At 43.6% G+C, this 19,982-nt stretch overlaps 1 protein-coding gene across 4 annotated transcripts in view; it reads right to left on the bottom strand.

Moving 5' to 3' along the window:
- MYO1B (myosin IB) overlaps positions 1 to 19,982 on the bottom strand; it is a 197,340-nt gene that overhangs the window by 137,024 nt on the left and 40,334 nt on the right. The gene's annotated exons all lie outside the window — the stretch shown is intronic.

Genomic DNA, 19,982 nt, shown 5'->3' with positions numbered 1-19,982 from the left:
AGCAGCCTGTTCCAGCCCCCACTGGTTAACAGGTTAAACATTCACATCCCTAGCTTAATTAAGAGGGGTCTAATTTTGGAAAGTATTATCAGGCTCTGATGTGCTCCATTAGGGAAAGGTGTGTTTATATCAAATCAAAAGAAAGCCGTTCTATGTATTTTCCTAACTAATTTTTAAATAGTGTCACGCAATGCCAACTAGTGTTCAATATTTAAAAAAAAAAGACAATTTAATTTTTCACACCAATATGCCAAGCTGAAAGTATTTTTTTTTTTAAATATATAAAGAGAGCCTCACTTATAAAGGTGAACCAGTTAGCAAATCTCTCGGTTATAAATGCAATTGCACATAAAGTGAAGATGGCATAAAACAATGAACGCTTTTGTTGCACAATATACAAAACAGACGTTATTCATTGTTCATTAATATTTTATGATGTTCTATCCATGGAACAAACACACACTAAAGCTGCACAAACATTATTTAAAGATCAGAGTATCAAAAGGTTTCTACTATGGCTACGTCTACACAGTGTCCCTCTTCCACAAAAGACTATGCAAATGAAGTGCATATTAGCATATTGTCATGCTTCATTTCCATAATCGAGCCATTTTTGCGCAAGAGCTGTTCTTGCTGAAAACATGAGGAAGAACGGCTCTTGGGGAAAAAAGGCTTCTAATTATGCAAATGAAGCACGGCAATATGCTAATCCACACTTCATTTGCATAGTATTGTGTGGAAGAGGGATGCTGTGTAGACATAGCCTAAGTGTTTCAGATCAGCTGCTTACCTATATTTCCAATGTTAATAGTGCTTAGATGACATAGCACATGGCAGAAGCCAGATAATCCAACAGGTTTGCTGACACGAATTCACTTTGGAAAGGACACTTTTGATAAGAAACTCTGGGAGTTCAGTCCTGAGGACACCTTAACCTAACCAAACACAGGGAGACTCCTCAAGAGCTTTAAGCTCTCCTCAGGACTAAAGTCTATACAAACCTGTGCACCAGCAAAGCTACAGCCTATGGCATAACCGTGGCTGTGAAAGAGCTTTGCTTCAATATGTAGGCTAAGTCTTTATAAACACCAAAGTGCTACCAACCGTAACACTTTAAAATGTAGCCCTGGCACCAGTACTAGGAGAAAGCTCTCCCAGATGTCTATGTAAGTCACCTAAACAAGAAGTGTAGCTCCCAGAGCTGGAAGGCCGGTTTGCACTGGCGCTTTACAGCGCTGTAACTTGCTGTGCTTGGGGAAGAAGAAGGTGTTTTTTCATATTCCTGAGCCAGAAAGTTGCATCACAGTAATGTAGCAGTGCAGACATAACCTTACTCTATGGCTACGTCTAGACTGGCATGATTTTCCGGAAATGCTTTTAACGGAAAGGTTTTCTGTTAAAAGCATTTTCGGAAAAGCGTGTCTAGATTGGCAGGACGCTTTTCCACAACAGCACTTTTTGCGGAAAAGCGTCTGCGGCCAATCTAGACGCGCTTTTGCGCAAAAAAGCCCCGATCACCATTTTTGTGATCGGGGCTTTTTTGCGGAAAACAAATCTGAGCTGTCTACACTGGCCCTTTTGCGCAAAAGTTTTGCGCAAAAGGGACTTTTGCCCGAACGGGAGCAGCATAGTATTTCCGCAAAAAACACTGATTTCTTACAGTAGGAAGTCAGTGCTTTTGCGGAAATTCAAGCAGCCAGTGTAGACAGCTGACAAGATTTTCCAGAAAAGCGGCTGATTTTCCAGAAAAACTGGCCAGTCTAGACACAGCCTCTGTGTATGCTACAAGCCAAGGGGAGTGATCTGCCTATTATCACCAATGCTACCACGAGTACAAAGAGCAATATAACCAGAGTATCTCAGGCAGTGGTAGTGGAGGCATAGAAAAACCATGCCAAGTAAATACCCACTGGTTTCAGGCAGGCTGGGACCCTGAATTATTTACTCAGACTTCCAGTAACCCTAACATGAATACCCTGATATTTATATTCATGCTAGTTCAATGAAAGCTAGCGCAATATGCATACATAAGGAGAAGAATCACACCCCTAGCTCATTATGTATATGTAGCCTCATAGAAACTGCTATAAATGGGGATACAATAAGCCAAAATTCTTCTGTAGTTTTTCGCTTCAAACCCGAGGTATAGCTTTTATTATGCAAATTCTGTGTCATTGTAGACATCCAGACCAAGTTTAAGAGGAAAATTAGAGACAGATAAGTCTTCTCTCACACTGTTATTGCAACAGCAGCACCTAGATTGGGACATCAACCTTTGCTTACAATTTTTCTGCCTTGTTAAAGCTCCCATCCATTCTCATCAGAATAGCAATTTACACCTCAAGTCTTCTGCAAGATCACTGGATTCTTATTTACTTACATGGCAGACTGGAAATTCTGCAAAATGAATCTCAGACTCAGAAAGAACATACTGCTTCAGAATGCACTGAAACTCAAGTTTCCAGTATCATTCTTCACAGCCATGAGGATTAGACAATTTAGATGACAATGAAATTATATTATGGGACATAATTCTCCAGCAAGTGGGGGATTGCACAGCAAATTTAATAAATGAAGAATCACAAAATATACAGACTCCAGGTTGTGGGTGTCACTCTTTTTAAATGCCAGTATTGTTGCCATAAAGAAGAGAGGCAAAAGACTTCAGGCCAAGATTTTGCAGAGTGATCATGGGTTCTGGGTGTTTACACATACTAAAATGGGCCTAATTTTAAAAATTGCTGATCACACATGATCTGAAAACAATGTTCCTTTAATGTAAAGCATCACCGGGTGAAAAGCTGATGCAACCAAAATCAGTCACTTTTTTATATCCTCTCCATCTGTTGTACTTGTATACCCCCACCCTCCCCATCATTGTTTTATTGGGAGTGCCTCGCAAACTTTAATGGGTTTAACCTATGAGACAAAGAAGTACTATTATCTCCATTTTACAGATAGGTACTGGGGCACAAGGAGACTAGGGTGCATCTACACTGCAGGGCTTAACTCGAAACAAGCCATGCAAATTGAGCTGTCAATTGTGTAGCTTATTTTGAAATAGGGAACTTCTACGCAGCACTTATTTTGAAATAGAGCACTCTTCCTCCCACCTCCCTTACTCCTCATACAATAAGGGTTACAGGAATTGGAGTAAGAAATCCTCCAGCTTGACAGTATTTTGACACTACAGGCAGTCCCCGGGTTACGTACAAGATAGGGAATGTAGGTTTGTTCTTAAGTTGAATTTGTATGTAAGTCGGAACTGGTACATATTGTAGGGGAAACTCTAGCCAAACATTTCTCCAGAGCTCAGTTTTATTCTCCCACACCTCACTTCTCTCAGTCCTTTATTCTCAAGCTGAGGTGTCTGCTGAGAAAAGCCGCTCCGCGTCTCCCTGGTCTGCTGGGGGGAAGCAGCTAGTGCGGGGTTGCCTCACTCATTTGTAAGTAGGGATCCGATGTAAGTCGGATCCATGTAACCCGGGGACTGCCTGTATTTCGAAATAACTGCCTGTTGTGTAGACATGGACTAAAGGGGAGAGATAGGCAGATCCTATGTTCATGGGGAGTGGACAAGCACCAGCTCACCCCCTCCCTTGCTGCCTCTACAGGCCTAGGCTTATCAGTTAATCCATGCAGTCATCTACACATTGACATCCCTAATGACTTGCCCAGAGTCACATAGAAAATCTGTGGTGGAGCAGGGAATGGAACCTGGGTCTCCCCATCCCAGGATCGTACCCTAATCTCTAGACCAGTGATCACCAACTAGTCAATCACAGCGCCCCAGGAGTCGATTGCTCCTGCCAGCTGGCCAGGCAGCTGCCTCTCTTTGATCTAGCCCAGCTGGAGCATGGCACAACCTTGGCAGGCTGAACACCACAGCCAGCTGGGCTGGAGCAAAGAGGGATAGCGGCCCAGGTGGCTGCCCCTCTGTTAACTTGCCAGCTGGAGGGGTGGAAGAAGAGGTAGCCAGCTCTTGTCTCCTGCTCCGCAGAGCCAGGGCTGGGTGGCCGGCGCACATGGCATGCTGGGGACCAAGCTACTCTGTGCTATTCCCTGCGGACTGTGTGTGGGGTAAGGGAGCCCCTTCAGCCCTGGGCTCTGCCTGCAGGCAAAGGGCTGAGCCAGGCAAGGAAGAGGCTCTGCCCACCACCTCCTCAGCCCAGCACTACTCTCAGAAGGCTACAAGTCCCAGGGCTCCTGCCCTGCCAGTGAGTGTGCTGGAGGCATAGGGATGTGGGGCCAGGACAGGTGAAGGAGGATGCAAGGGCAGAATGGGAGGGGGCAGGAGATCAGGCTGGGGGGGGGTATCATGAGGCTGAGGGGAGTGAGCTGGACAGAGAAAAGATATGAAGAGGGTACAATTTTACTTTGCAGAAGCTGCACTTTCTTTTACTCCCCACTTTTGCCTCCCTCCCCAGCTAGCTATTTGGCTGCATTCTTACCCTCTCACCTTTTGTGTTACTCCCTCAACCCCCTTCTGCCCCCAAACTCCCTCTCATGTCCCCACTCCACACCCTCTTTTGCCATTAAACTCCCTTCCACAACCTGCACCTCAGCTCCCACCCAGATCCTGCCTCCCTGTCCCACTCGCTGTCCATCCTGTCCCTCACATTGAGCCTCTCATTTTTGTTCCCACCCCAGAGCCTAAGTGGGACCACAGAATCCACTAACTCTGGAACCCCAGAAAAGTAAATCTGGCCTATAGGAAGCCCTGAACCTCAGTTCTCTGTCCCTTCCTCTCACCCTGAAGGGGCTGGAGTGCCAGAAGGTGAGGTATATCAGTTAGGGGCCACATCAGTGAGGGTTGGGGGGATTTGGAGGAGTTTTTTTGCTTCTCACTCGTGTGGTCCCCAAATGATTTTTTTTTCCCCTGAGAGTCAGTAATCTCCAACCCAAAAAAGGTTCCCCACTCCTGCCATAAAAAAAGAGAACATTGAAACCTTTCGTGTTGGACATATTTACACATTTGATTTAAAATGAAGTTTGACAAACTAACACGAGAAAGTTAGAATACTTAATTGTTTAATAATTTAAATTAAACCGTTCTTCCCAGCTGCAGCACTAGCAAAATGGCTGGGTGTAATTATGTAACTAACGGTGAGTTTTCATTAGCAACCAGTAGTCCGCTGAAAGGCTTGGAGAGGGCAGGGCCTCAAGAAAGGGGTGGGGTCTTGGGGGAAGGGATAGAGTAGATCCTGGCTTGCTCCACCACATTTAAATAATGATCTTGGGTGTAAAAATGTTGGAGACCACTGCCCTAAACCATCATTCCTCTCTGGCCCTACTTTATATATTGATCTTTGTGTCCAGGATGAAAATGTCCTTAATTGTCCTCTTATGCACAATTTAGTTTTTTTTAAGTCTGTCTTTTTTCATCTATACAGAGACTTCCAAAACAAGTAAATGCTTTCCCTCACATTAAAAAAATTAAATATTTATCATTTGGCAAAGAACAAGTTCACTCTTAAGCGGAAAACTCAAATGTCAAGTTTCAACACAGACCAAATTTGTTTGGCCTAGTTGTAAAGCACAATAAAGGATGCCAGCATCTTTCACATCCATTTAAAATGGAGTTGCAAATAGCACTACTTACATCTAGTAGTTTATCTTTGCAATTCTTTGTTGCCTACAGAATGAATCTTTAGAAACTGCTGTTGACAATTCATTATACAGCTACTACAGCACTAAGATTTAATACCTCACTAATTGTGTTCCAGACTTACTATGACTAAATAAATCTGCGCTTCATCTGTTTTTAGTTGGTCAGCTATTCACCAACAGAAAATACCAATTCATAAAAAAAAAAAAAAAAAAAAAAAAAAAAAATCAGGGTCGTGTGGGAAAAGTGTTGATTTCAACGGGCTTGTCTCAGGACATTACCACACAGCAAGACACAGAGCGTGAACCTAAAGTGCATGAGTACGCCACACACTGGCATCCCATATGAATGCCAATGCTAGGGACCATGAACACATTGGCTACCTAGTCTCATGGGCTTCCAGGTTCCATGGCAGGGAGACAGGGAGCAGGTCAAAAAAAATTCCATTCCCCCAAACAATCTTTTCAATCTTTTCCTACTTCCCAAAAAATTTCATTTTTTTAAAAACCCTCTTTCTTTCCCCCATTCAGGATATTGGGCCATTTTTTGTAGTGGGAAAATTTCAACTTTTTGGGGGGTCTGAGATAATGTTTTCTGGTCATCTCTAATCTGTGCTGCCTTGCACTAAATGGCAAACAGTTATCTTCTACAATATCTACTCTGCCCCCTCGCTTATACAGAAATTTCGAGACCCACCAATTGGGAATTCTCTGGCTCCTTGTTGAGTGTAACTGAGTGATCCACCAAAGCAACAGATTCCCAGTTTAAGATTCTTCTTTGATGAGTTTAAATAATTTCCTACTCATGTCTAAGAAGAATTATGGAAGGTTACAGAACCCACAGAGCTCACTGCAAACCTATTGCCAAAAGGCAACAAAGACAGGTCAGAGGATAGGTGGGACTTGAAGGAATTCAGAGGGACAGACACTGTATTATCAACAAAGAAGAAACTAAGGAGGGAGCCTTTTAAGCTACAGTTTTCATCTCTATAATACTATGATGTAGCTTAGCTGCTGGAGCTCTTTGAAAAGCTTTAGGATGCTAAGTTAAGGAAAGACAGGTAGAAGATTTGATTTTTTTTTTTGAAGTTTTGAAAATAGATATGCAGAGAACATTTATTTAGAACTGGCCTTACATAGCTAAGTATAGCTTAAATCATGTGTTTTGGGAATATAAGTCAGCTGTTCATTGTCATGTGTACAAAACCAGACAATATAATCCTAAAATAACCAATATTTCAAAAGATCAAGCAACTATATGCAGACAAGGACATACACATTATGCCTATTTTAAACCTTAACGTGCCAAGAAATCATTGCTTTTGGACTCTAAGTGGCTTAGATGAGCTAAAAAGATCTCTTTTTAAAAAACTTTTAAATGAATGCCAGTACAGAAAGCAAGATGGCTAATAATTGCCAGTAGTGGTTAATCACATTCCACATAGCCAGAATCAATCCTATACAATATCTTCATTCCCACCAGATTTAAAAAAAGCTTAATTCCTTGAGCATGAAGTGTATTAAAATTCCAGTGATGAAATCAGAATTCCTGGAGTAGTGGGAGAGAACAGTGGTATTCAGACGATTAAAAATACTCTTAATTTTCCCTGTGTTGTTATATTAAAAAGTCAAGGGATTGGTTTCATGATTAAACCACTGAATCCAGGGAAGAGATCTGGATTTCATTCTTCTTGGTTATAACAAACTTCTGTGAGCTTAGACAAGGCCTTAAATTCTCTTGTACCTTAGTTTCCCCATCTACAGCTAAGAAAATCCTCCTGTTTGTTACACCCATTTGTTTCATGCAGTCTTAAGATATAATAGGAAACAGTTTACCCCTTGTGTTTCACAGCACCTAATACAATCAGGCTTTCAATCTGACCTGCGCTTCCAGTTGCTATGGAATAAAAATCAGTCATCCAGAGTAGCAGCATTATAATACACAAGCATTTCACCTCTGGCAACTGGAATTCAAATTCTAACCAGGTCATATACTAATACATGTCATGCTTAGTTCACCAATATCCTCATCATCCAAACCACCACACAAAGGTAGAAATAATTTTACAGTTCAATACCGGATTGGCAAGGAAATAATGTAACTAATCTGCCTGTTTAAAGCCAGTACTAGGAAGTCTCATTTTCAAAAGAACTAAATCCATTTAATTTAGTTATTTTTCTAGGAATGAAAGGGAAGAGAAAAGCTATGGCAGGTTTGGTAGGGGAGTATCAGCATGCTGGCCCTTTAAGAGCTTGGTCCAGGCTCACATGCCTTTTACATCCCTCTATCCAAACTGCTTTAAGAAAAGACAGCCCTCTTGCTATCAAAGACACACACACAAGCCCCAGGGGAGTGCAGAGTCTCTCCATACAGTGGTCTAGGGAAGGAACATGAGTGGGGCCTTGGCTAGAAGCTGGTGAAAGCTTAGAGACTGCCGCAAACTACTGTGGACATAGGCAGCCAAGAGGGTCAAAAGGACTTTTCACAGAACCTAGTGGGAGATCTGTAGAAGACTCCTGCTGCTGAGGCCTAATAGAACGCTGCGCAAACTCAAAATTTGTACCCACACCCATATCTGTATCCACAAGAAAGAGCCACGGCGATCCATATCCACATCTGCAAGTATCTGCAGGTTTGCAGAGCTCTACCAGTAGAACTGCCATTGACTCGGATACACAGCAAAGGAATACAAATGAGCAGGCCTCCTACTAGAGCAGCAGAGGGCAACCTGAAGCCTGTAGGTCGCTTGCGACCAACTGAGGTTCCTCCTCCCCGTTTCCCATACGGCTCTGACACACTGGAGCCCCACACTTCCTACTTCTCCCCCCCTTTCCCAGCACCACGAATCCACTGATGTGCGCTCCGTCCCTGCTCCTCCCCCCTCCCATCCAGAGCTTGAACACCACAAGTCAGCAGTTTGCAGCTGTTCAAGTTCTGGGAGGCAACGGGAGGAGCCAGCATGGAGTGCTCCGAAAGCGCAGGTTGGGTGGAGGAAGGGCAGGGCTCCAGTATCCCAAGGCATGAGAGGCACATGGAAGGAGGTGGAAGAGAGGAGTGCACGGGGCTGCAGGTGGAACCCCAGAGCACCAGGGGATGCTCAGTACTGTGGCCCAGTGAGACAAAGGATGGCCACTCATACGGTCTACTCACGAGTCTTGGTTGCCCATCGCTGTACCAGTGCCTGTGAAAGACTGAGGATGAGGCACAGATGGCAAAGGGTTTCTGGTCCAAGTACTGAAGTACAGTATATTGATAAGCCAGGCCTCAGAATGGGATATTTTATATTGGAATTCCAGTCATGTGATTATCCCAGACACATGGGGGCTGGGAGGAGGGGAGAGACTGAATCATGGCCTGATACCTGCAGAGGGACACACAGGTTGAGGGAACCCTACCAAAGTGGAAAATGTCAAGGAAAGAAGTGGAAGCAGAGGCTTGGAACTGGAACAGCAGGGTAAGAATTTGGGGAGTGGCAGGATAGCCAAGTTGAGATCTGCACAGGAGGATACATAACTGCCAAGGGGGGGTTAAGTTTAGGGAAAAGTGGAGATACAAAGTTTGGCCAGCTATGAGACTGCATTCTGTGTCTTCACAGGATTTCATGCTCGGTAGCCTCCCCTTTCCACAGTAAAAGTGAAGACTCAACCTCAAGCAACTACGCATCTTTATATTGTTCAAGGTAGTCAGGCCTTCAGAAAATCCATGTATTGTTTTAGCCTATGCTAACTTTATAGATGACAAGAGAAGTGCTGCTAAATTTGTTTAGTTCTTTTACCATTTCCTTAAAGCACACCAGACACCGGTCATTCCCATTTGGTACAGGACACGGCAGTTATGCTGGGAATTGTGGACTGCGTTCCCAGGGGATTATTTACTTGCAAGGCTTTACTATGCTGTGGTGTATGTCTGCAAGAGAAATACAAGTGGAAGACTGCTAGTGTGGACACTATTTCCTACATGAATACAAGTAATTTTAAGATTTTAACTACGCAAAACCCAAATGCACAGAATTCCTTTGATTCTTAATCTTGGGGGAATTCTACACCATAAAAATTAAAAATTTTGTGCACAGTATCTTCAAATTCTGCATATTTTATTTCTCAAAATAATATACATCGTGCCAGTTTCAATTATTTTGACAATTTATTTCAAAATACCCATCAGTAAGTATATCTATAACAAGACAGGGGGACAAAATGATTTAAGAAATGTTATTTGACAAACAACTCTTTACTAGGTATATTAATAAAGAACTATAAAGAGTAATAATTCATTTAAATTAAAAATGCAGAAACATTTCCTGTCCCCTCCGAATCAGTGCATAAGTTTCTGGGAGTCAAAGGTAATGGAGCAGCTGAGGGACGGGGAAGTAAATTCTCAGAATAAGCCTGAATTTGGAAAGTTGCTGGATGTAGGTAGGAGACGTACAAACAGGCTGAGTTTTCAGGAGGGGAAAAGGGGTGGGAGGGATTGTGAGGGAGATGAGTGCTTCCCCCATGCAGACCCTGTCTGATCACTAGACTCTCCCATTCATTCAGGTACAGTTGTCCCTCTTCTAGGGATGCAAAAGACTAGTCGACTATCCGATAAGCAGATGCTTACTGGATAGTCAACAAGCTTGTCAACTAGTTGCTCCCCCACTTTTGCTGCCTCTATCAGAAAGAGGCGGGTGGGGAGAGGAGGAGGTACTTCAAAGTGGCAGCGCCACATGGAGCCTGGAGCCAGACCCCAGGCTCCACACAACGCTGCCGCTTTGAAACAGCGTGGTGCCAGCTGGGGTATCCACAGGCTGCATGTCACCTTTCAAAGAGGCAGGGCAGCGTGGAGCCCAGGATCAGCTGGGGAGTCCCCAGCCCTCCCCAGTGGAGTCCCCAGCTGATCCTGGGCTCCACGCAGCACTGCTGATTTGAAATGCCATGAGGAGCCTGTCGCTGGGCTTCCAGCAGCATTTCAAAGCGGCAGCGCCGTACGGAGCCCAGAGTCGGCGGAGTCCTCAGCTGACCCTGGTCTCCATACCTTTGAAGTGTCTCAACAGCCCTAGGGCTGTGTCTACACTTCGAAGATGGAGGTACCCTGTCAACTAGTCTAATAGTTGATGCAAAATGTATCAACTATTCAATTAGTCAATTCCTTGCAATTTAACTTCCCTAGTCTGTTCCCATGTGTCCCTGCATGTCCGCTCAGCCACCTGCCACCCCTATCACTCTGTGGGCCTGCACCCCCACTCCTAGTCAGACCCTGGTTCAGTTCTGTTACCCCATTAGCTTCTATGCAAGCCCTGTCTGTCCCCCACCCACTAGCTCTATCACCCACCCCAGTCCATGTGTCACCCATCAGCACTGCTTTCTCTCCCCCTCCCGCCCATACTCCTCATTTGGTCCCATAAGCAAAATATTGGTTCCATAAGCAGAATACGGTGAGAAGGCAGTCATTGCCCCATCCCTCTCTATAGCTGGTTGCTCCAGCCCTGAGCCAGCAGCCTCCGGGGGATGAAAGATACTCCCCACCAGTCTCTAGAAAGGAGGGGTGGGGGGAACACACCATGAGAGAGACATGAATTCTGCACATGAGCAGGGCCAAAAAGAGCTAAATTTTTCCTGACACTCCACTAAAAAAATATCTATTTTAACCGTTTTAATTTCTATTAACAAATGCTAGATCAAGATTTGCATGGAAATAATTCCAGGTTTAAGTCACTGACATCACTTTTGACAATCACAATGCAATGTCATAGCATCATAGCACAATTCTATTCTGGCTATCTGCAACACTGTGATAAAACTTCTCTTCCCTTTATCCCCAAGTTGCATGGAAGGTAGCACAGGAGAACAGCAGCTCTGGTCCATTCAGTGTGGCCAGTTCGGCTTACTAGTATTAGGCACTATGATTTGTCTTGGTGATAAGAATTAAGGTCATATCAATGTGGGCAACAGAAGGAAACAAGGAAGCATCATTACCTGGTTTGACAATTTTTGAGAAGTATAGGATATTATGGAGTTGGATGGGGATGGAAAATTTGGGTCTGAAGAGCTACTGCCTCTAAAAAAATAACCTCCGAAAATTGGAGGCCACAGTTCTCGTTTCACTATGCAGCCGAAGAAATATGATGTTTGACATTTTACCAAACGCTACTCCCCCCCCCATCATGATTAAAATATTCTGACTAAAGTTGCTAATCTGCTGACTGTATTTCAGCCCTAAGCAAAATAGAGAACACAAAGTGCTTGTGTTGTCACTGGCTAAATATTAGATGAAATTGCCTGGTTTTAAATACACTCCCATACATGTATAAAACAGCTGGCCATGACATAGCCTCATAAAACCTGACCCTGGAGGAAGCCTGTACAAGTACGCTGTGTAGAAGAGTGCGGAGAAAGATCAAAAACAGAACTTGTGGAAATATCAACTTACACATATCAACTTACACAAAGAAATGAGACTGAAGCAAGAAGCATCAGGAATTTAAGCAGGATTCTCTCCTACTCAAAATATCACAGTCCAAAGTAGAGATATTGGCCTGTACGTGTTTACATGATTAACCAATAAGCCTGGGCTCATGGGTTAATCCTAATGGTTACACGCACCCCATCCCCCTTGCTGCCTCTGTAACAGCAAGTGGGGGGGGGAGAGAAGGCTGGAGCTAGTGCCCATGGGAAGCCAGCTCCCAGTGCATACAGGCTCCTACATAGCCGCCACCCCCCCACCCTCCGCTGTCTCTGAGGGTGGGAGGGGGGAGAAGGGAGGGAAGGAGGAGGGAGGGGCAGGTGGGAGCCAGTACATGGGGGAAGCCAGCTTTCAAACTGGTTCCCTGCATGTACCAGTTCCCATGAAGCTGCCTGCACCCGCTGCTGCTGCCTATAAAGAGGCAGCAGAGCGAGGGGACAGGTGGGAGCTACTACACGCAGGAAGTGGATTTCAAGCCATGGAGCCATCTGCGCCACTCGCTGCCCCCGCGTGTAAATGTGCAACCACTAAAAAAATTCAGCAGTTCCACATTTACAAAAATAAACCATTTTTAACATCCCTAGTGAAAGGGAAAATTATGTGACGTGTCACGGGACATGGGTCCTTTATCGCTCCTCCCTGCAGAAACAGCATGGATTCCAGTGGATGCACCTTCACTGTATCCTTTTAAGTTCCCTTTACCTGGAGATTGTTGTGGAAATGGTAACCAATGGTGCTTTTTGTCCTCTTCCCAGGGCTTGAATGAACAGAAATCTCCCTCCCTTGAAGCCTCCCTGTAATGGAGAACTACTAACCCTGTAGTTTCATCTCTCCTCTCACAGGACTTCCTTCTTGCCTCCTTATCAGCCACGGCCTAATTGGCTCCTTATCCCAGCCAACCAGATTATCTAATTATCACCATCAGCTTTCTGAAGGGAAACTAATTAACATCTGTGTGATCAGAGTGTAGGCTCACCTGTTTGCTTCCTCCATTCTGCTACAGTGTAGGAAGGATTACAGAAGAGTATATTAGCTAATTAAAAACAGCATCAAAAGACAAAGTTCCATCTTAACGCTATTTCCTGGGTTTCTGACATTTGGAGGGATTTTTACCCCAATGTTCTTAATTGGTAACATGCACTCAAATCATTAGCTCATGTCAGTAACATGATCACATTCATGAAATGTCTGAGGAGACATTTCCTACTTTTCTTTCTCCAAATCCCTCTCTGATAATACTAACATGTTTCATTTGCTCCCTGACAGCATGTGCAAATAAGAGGAGTTCCTCACTAATGCGCGTCCTACCATCCTTGAAAAATACAACTCATCTTGTGTGCACAGAACAAGGACCCGCAGAAGTACAGCATAATGGATAGTGATAGAAATGTAGCCGTGTTAGTCTGGTGTAGCTGAAACAAAAAACAGGACTATGTAGCACTTTAACAACTAACAAGATGGTTTATTAGGTGATGAGCTTTCGTGGGCCAGACCTGCGGAAGTAGGTCTGGCCCACGAAAGCTCATCACCTAATAAACCATCTTGTTAGTCTTTAAAGTGCTACATAGTCCTGTTTTTTGTTTCAGCATGATGGATGTGGGTCTGCTCTGCAACATGCGAAAATGTGAACTAGCTATTGTGTGGTCACTGAATTAATATGTTGGTTTAGTTTAATGGGAGGTGAGCACTGTAAGAAAATCAAGCTAGAAGCAAAACAGTGGCTCAAGACATACTACCTCTGAGTTCCCCTTCCAACACTTCAGCAATACAAAGAGACAGTGTCCGAGCTATTAATGGTCTGTAGTCTACATCCTGATTCTAGCCATGTTCTAGAACTTGTTTTGCCATGCAGGGCCTAGGCTGGGAAACCAGAGTATGTAAAGGATCTCTGAGTGGATAAAAAACAACTCCCTGTGTCTCTAAGGATACGTCTACACAGCAGCATTATTAACAACATAGTCCACGTCTACACGATAAGCAGTCAAGCTGGAGGATTTCTTACTCCAACTCCTGCAACCTTCATTGTACGAGGAGTAAGGGAAGTCAGAGGAAGAGGGCTCTCTCCCAGACTTCCTGCTGGGTAGACAGCACCAAAGCTGAAATTAACTATTTTGACTCGAGCTACACAATTGACATAGCTGAAGTTGCGTAGCTTATTTCGGCTTTAGGCCTGCTTTGTAGACGTGCCTTAAGTTGGTAGCTATTGTGGCAGTTGCTAAGGAGCAATTCAGACTGACACAAATACCTGCAGAGGTGTCTGAACCTGCCATCAGAGAATGGTAAGCAATAGACGAGTCCATAGGCCTTAGCATTAAACAGTCTCTAGATGTTGTGTTCTTGTTGTTAAGATTAAACAAGAACGGTGTCTGGTCACACTATTGACCCAAAAGGAAGAGTCTCAGGTGCTCAATCCAGTCAATGCTTCTGGGTAAGCATGGTGAATACTGTAGCCAAGTTCAGTAGCCCAGGTCATAGTTAAGACTGGGCAAACTACATGCTTCTGCCTCAGAAGAGGTCCAACTGGAGGCCTGACACGTGAGGGAGACAGTGGTGCAGGTGGCCTTGTGATGCATTGCTCCATCTGGGTAAGTCGTATCAAGCAGCCAACAACCTTTCAGATTCAGGGCACATATTCCTATAAGTGCCAGGAGTCCACTGTGAGCTTTAGGAACTTCAACAGCCCCCTTGGGATGTCCTTAGCCTTCCTGTTCATCATCTATCGTCACTAAGCCTGCCTAGTGCTCTACTTACACAGGTCTATCTGTACAAAAAAGAGAATCAAATATGTTAACTTTCATTACAAAAAAAAAAATCTTCAGCAGTCATTTAACACACTAAGCACACATTCCTTAACATTACTCAAATAGCAATCGTTTTTACAGTTTCACATTAAACTAAAATTTTGATCCAGAGAACTAGATCAGAACTTTTTTCCTAACAAATGGGGACAAAGGTGAGAAGAATTTTGGAATGTGTATGTTTAGCAGATCTATTTTTACAGCTATTAAGAGATAAAGCCTGAGCTTTTAGCTCTCATCTTATATCTCTTCAAATTTTAGAGGATTTCCACTTCTGCCCCAAATAAAAGTTACCAGTTCTGACGTAGTTATGACTAGTGTCAATTGTAGAGTGCAAACCAACCAAGACTTAAGAGCCACTGCCATGGTACCATATTACAATGTACTGGTCTCATTAAGAAAATAATAATAGGCTTTAATAATCATACAACTCTATTCTTTACAGTGGCAATAGACAATTGAGCTCTAACTCAGAGGGCAATCAGGAAAACACAGGGAGAGAAGACAGATCCACCAAGAACATTGGTTTCAATCTTCCCTATGTCTTCAGCACTTTTTTCCCCAGATGATATACCTAACACAACAGGAATGAGTACTGAGAACCAGTCTTGCTGTGCTAGACAGCAATGTGTGAAAAGTCTTGAACATTTCAAGATGTCTAGGTCAGAGACAGAGGTACAGCTGAATGAAAAAGTAAAACTTTACTGAACTAACAGACTGATGCAAAAAGTAATGAAAAACAAGAAGCGCCCTCAATTTATGAGATAACTGTACCATAAGCCAAAGCCAGGAGCATATAACTACTTATTCAATGGAAGTTATCACTATTGCCTTAGACAAGAAGCCCCCTCAAGTTGTTATACGGAAACATTAAATATTCAATCTTAAAAAGAAAGTAAAACTGCAACACATGATCAGCAACATACAGATTAATTCCTAACCAGAGGAACACTCACATCCCATGCACAAACAATCCAAACCAGACACTAAATGCACTGGAAAAATCGAAAGAGAAATTCTATTTTATAGTTTAAAAACAAAAAAGAGAGACAACATTATAGCTGACTTCAGCTGGCCTTTGAACCCAAGGAAATGAGCTGTCAAACTGCTAAAATATAAATTGTTTATCATTTAGAAAATCTTATGGCTCTGTTTCATTTCTACCTTTCCCCTTCTTACAGGTCAGCAAAACTCTTTGCTGCAGAACAGTAATATATTGATTTATATTGAAGGTCAAATTTGAACTGGGGAGAGGATTAGAATGGAAAAACAAAGGAAACCTATATACAGGTTGAACCTCTCTAGTTCAGCAACATCCATGATCTGGCATGATTTTAGTTAGCCAAATGTCCACTTATCAAGGGTGTTTCCATGTTCCACTGTTCCATAAAGTTTGTTTATAGCCACAACTTCTAGCTCTCAGGGTACGTCTAGATTACATGCCTCTGGCGACAGAGGCATTAGACTACCCAGCATAGGAAAATGAAGCGGCGATTTAAATAATCGCCACTTCATTTAAATTTACATGGCTGCTGCGCTGAGCCGATCAGCTGTTTGTTGGCTCAGCGCAGTAGTCTGGATGTTCCGCGGTCGACATCAAAGGTATTTGTCAACCTCCCAGGTATGCCTCATCCACAGAAGTGTTCTATGCTGTTATTTAGCTCTAATTTTCTCCTAAATGGCTTCTAAGAACCAAGTAAGCAGTGGAAGTGTTGGCAATGCTGCTAGACAATACTGACCTCCCATGGTTCAGCAAATTCTCTGATGTGGTATCAGTCACGTCCCAATAGCACCCAAATAGAGATGTTCAAACTGTATTAGTTTATGGAGAGAAAAGCTTCTTTTACTGAACTAGAGACTGGGAACGAGAGGTAACAGGACAGGCGGATGAATATTGTATTCACCCCTCTCCTAAGAAATCCGATGGCCCCACCTTGTTTAAGTCCACAAGGTCAGAGGTGGACTAGTTAAAACTTGTTGGGTGAAGTTAAAAGGTAAGGGGGGGTAATTGAAAATAGGGGTGATGTTATGGAATGAATCCACTACAGACCACCAAGTCAGGTGGATGATGATTTTGAAACAAATATTTTTAAAAAGTAGCAATTGGTAGTAATGGAGGAAATAACCTGAATAACAGGGAGGAATTGGTTGCAAATGTAAAGGTTGAACTCTATTCAAGGGAAGCAATCACATGATAGATTTCATGATTTTAAAGAAAGGAAGGAGTGAGAGAAGAATAAGTATAACTGACTTCCAAAAATTAGAATTTAACAACCTCAGAGAACTCATAGGTAAGGTGAAGAAAACCTGAGGGGAAAAGATATTCAAGAGAGCTGGCCACTGCTTCAAGAGACAATCATGAAAGGCTCAACAACAACTGTCTTGATGCAAAGGAAAGATAGAAAGAATAATAAGAGACCGATATGGCTCCCTCAGTAGCTCTGTAATAACCTGAAAATCAAAAAGGAATTATACAAGAAGTGGAAACAGCCACAAATTGCTAAGGATCAGTACAAAAGAATAGCATAAGCATGTAGGAACAAAATCAAAAAAGCTAAAGAACAAAGTAAGTTACACGTAGCAAGGGACATAAAAGACAATAAGCTGTTCTTTAAAATTTATTTTGTCTCTCTTGCTCCTAATACAGATCCAATTAGCAATGAGGGAAAGCTAATAGCCAGAAGGCTGAGGTGTTTAATGCCTACTTTGCTTCAGTCTCACCTTTTTTTAGTGAATGGTGATCACATATTCAACAGAGCCAGTTACCTCATCATAGAAGCTAATCAGATTGGTCAGGCACAACTTGCCCTTCGTGAATCCATGTTGACTATTCCTAATCACTTTCCCCTCTTTCAAGTGCTTCAAACTGGATTCCTTGAGGATTCCCTCCATGATTTTTCCGGGGACTGAGGTAAGGCTGATTGTTCTGTAGTTCCCTGGATTATCCTTCCTCCCTTTTTTAAAGATGGGCACTATATTTGCCTTTTTCCAGTCATTTAGGATCTCTCCTGATCTCCACGAGTTTTCAAAGATAATGGCCAAAGGCTCCACAATGACATTTGCCAACTCCCTCAGTACCCTCGGATGCATTAAATAGGGGCCCCTGGATTTAGCTTTTCTAAATAGTTCCTAACTTGCTCTCTCTCCACCAAGTGCTGTCCACCTGCTTCCCCTACTGCATTGTCTAGTGCATTAATATGGGAACTGTCCTTGTCCATGAAGACAGAGGCAAAGAAAGCATTAAGTATGTCAGCTTTTCCCACACCATCTGTCACTAGGTTACCTCCCTCATCCAGTAAGGGCCACACAACCTCTTTGATGACTCTCTTATTGTTAACATGCCTGTAGAAAACTTTGTTATCCTTCACATCCCTTGCTAGCTGCAATTCCAAATGCTCTTTCGCCTTCCTGATAACTCCCCTGCATTCTTGAGTAATACATTTATACACCTCCCTAGTCATCTGTCCAAGTTTCCACTTCTTGTAAGCTTCCTTTTTGTGTTTAAGCTCACGAAGGATGTCCCCGGTAAGCCAATCTGGTCGCCTACCATATTTGCTTTTCTTGCTGCACATCAGGATGGTTTCTTCCTGTGCCTTTAATAAGGCTTCTTTAAAATACTGCCAGCTCTCCTGGACTCCTTTCCCCTTCACGTAAGCATCCCAGGGAATCCTGCCCATCAGTTCTCTGGGGGAGTCTAAGTCTGCTCTTCTGAAGTCCAGGGTGTGTATTTTGCTACTCTCCTTTCTTCCTTTGGTCAGGATCCTGAAATCTACCATCTCATGATCACGGCTTCCCAGGTTGTCACCCATCTCTACTTCCCCTACTAGCTCCTCCCTGTTTGTGAGCAGCAGATCAAGCGGCGCATGGCCCCTGGTCGGTTCCTTCAGCACTTGTACCAAGAAGTTATCCCCAACATTCTCCAAAAGCTTCCTGGGTTGTTTGTGTCGTGCTATATTGGTCTCCCAACAGATGTCAGGGTATTAAAGTCGCTCATGAGACCCAGGGTCTGAGATCTGGAAGCTTCTCTCAGTTGTCCAAAGAAAGCCTCTTCTATCTCAGCCACCTGATCCAGCGGTCTACAGCAAACACCAACCACAGCATCACCCCTGTTGCTACTACCTCTAAACTTAACCCTTAGACTCTCAACAGTCTTTTCTCCCTCTAAATTCTGGAGCACCGAGCAATCATACTGCTCTTACACACAATGAAACTCCTCCTCCTTTTCTCCCCCGCCTGTTCTTCCTGAACAGTTTATACCCTTCCATGACAGCTCTCCAGTCATGTGAGTCATCCCACCAAGTCTCCGTTATTCCAATCAAATCATAGTTCTTCAACTGAGCCAGGGCTTCTGATTCTTCCTGTTTCCCAGGCTTCTTGCATTGGTGTACAAACACCTTAGATAACCAGTTGATCATCATACCTTCTCCATCCGAATCAGGGGTCTTTCTTTGTTGCTTGTTCCTCCTTGTGATTCTTCCCGGTGTCCGACTTCCTCACTTACCTTAGGGCTTTGGTCTCCGTCCTCCAACGAACCTAGTTTAAAGTCCTCCTCTCTAGGTTTGCAAGCCTACCTGCGAAGATGCTCTTTCCTCTCTTGGTAAGGTGGATCTCATAAACTTCCTAACAATCCTTGTGCCCAGAACAGAGTCTCATGGTCGAAGAAACCAAAGCCCTCTCTCCGACACCACCTGCGCAACCACGCATTTACTTCCTCAATTTGACGATCCCTACCTGGACCTTTTCCTTCAACCGGAAAGATGGACAAGAACACCACTTGCACTTCAAATTTCTTGATCCTTCTTCCCAGCGCTACATAATCTGCTGTGACACTCAAGGTCATTCTTGGCCGTATCATTAGTTCCTACATGGAGAAGCAGGAAGGGGTAGCGATCCGAAGGTTTAATCACTTTCGGAAGACACTCAATCACATCCTGAATGCGAGCTCCTGATAAGCAACACATTTCTTGAGATTGCAAGTCTGGACAGCAGATAGATGACTCAGTCCCTCTTAGGGGGGAGTCCCCAACCACCACCACCCATCTTCTTTTGGGGGTGGTGGTCATGGAACCCCCATTCCTAGGAATACACATCCCATGCCTTCCGGTAGAGAGTGTTCCCTTCTGATTTCTTAC

Source organism: Pelodiscus sinensis, chromosome 7, assembly GCF_049634645.1.
Source record: "Pelodiscus sinensis isolate JC-2024 chromosome 7, ASM4963464v1, whole genome shotgun sequence".
Classification (NCBI taxonomy): Eukaryota; Metazoa; Chordata; order Testudines; family Trionychidae; genus Pelodiscus; species Pelodiscus sinensis.
The sequence above is the reverse complement of the archived record's forward strand: the minus strand, read 5'-3'. Positions and strand labels throughout refer to the sequence as shown.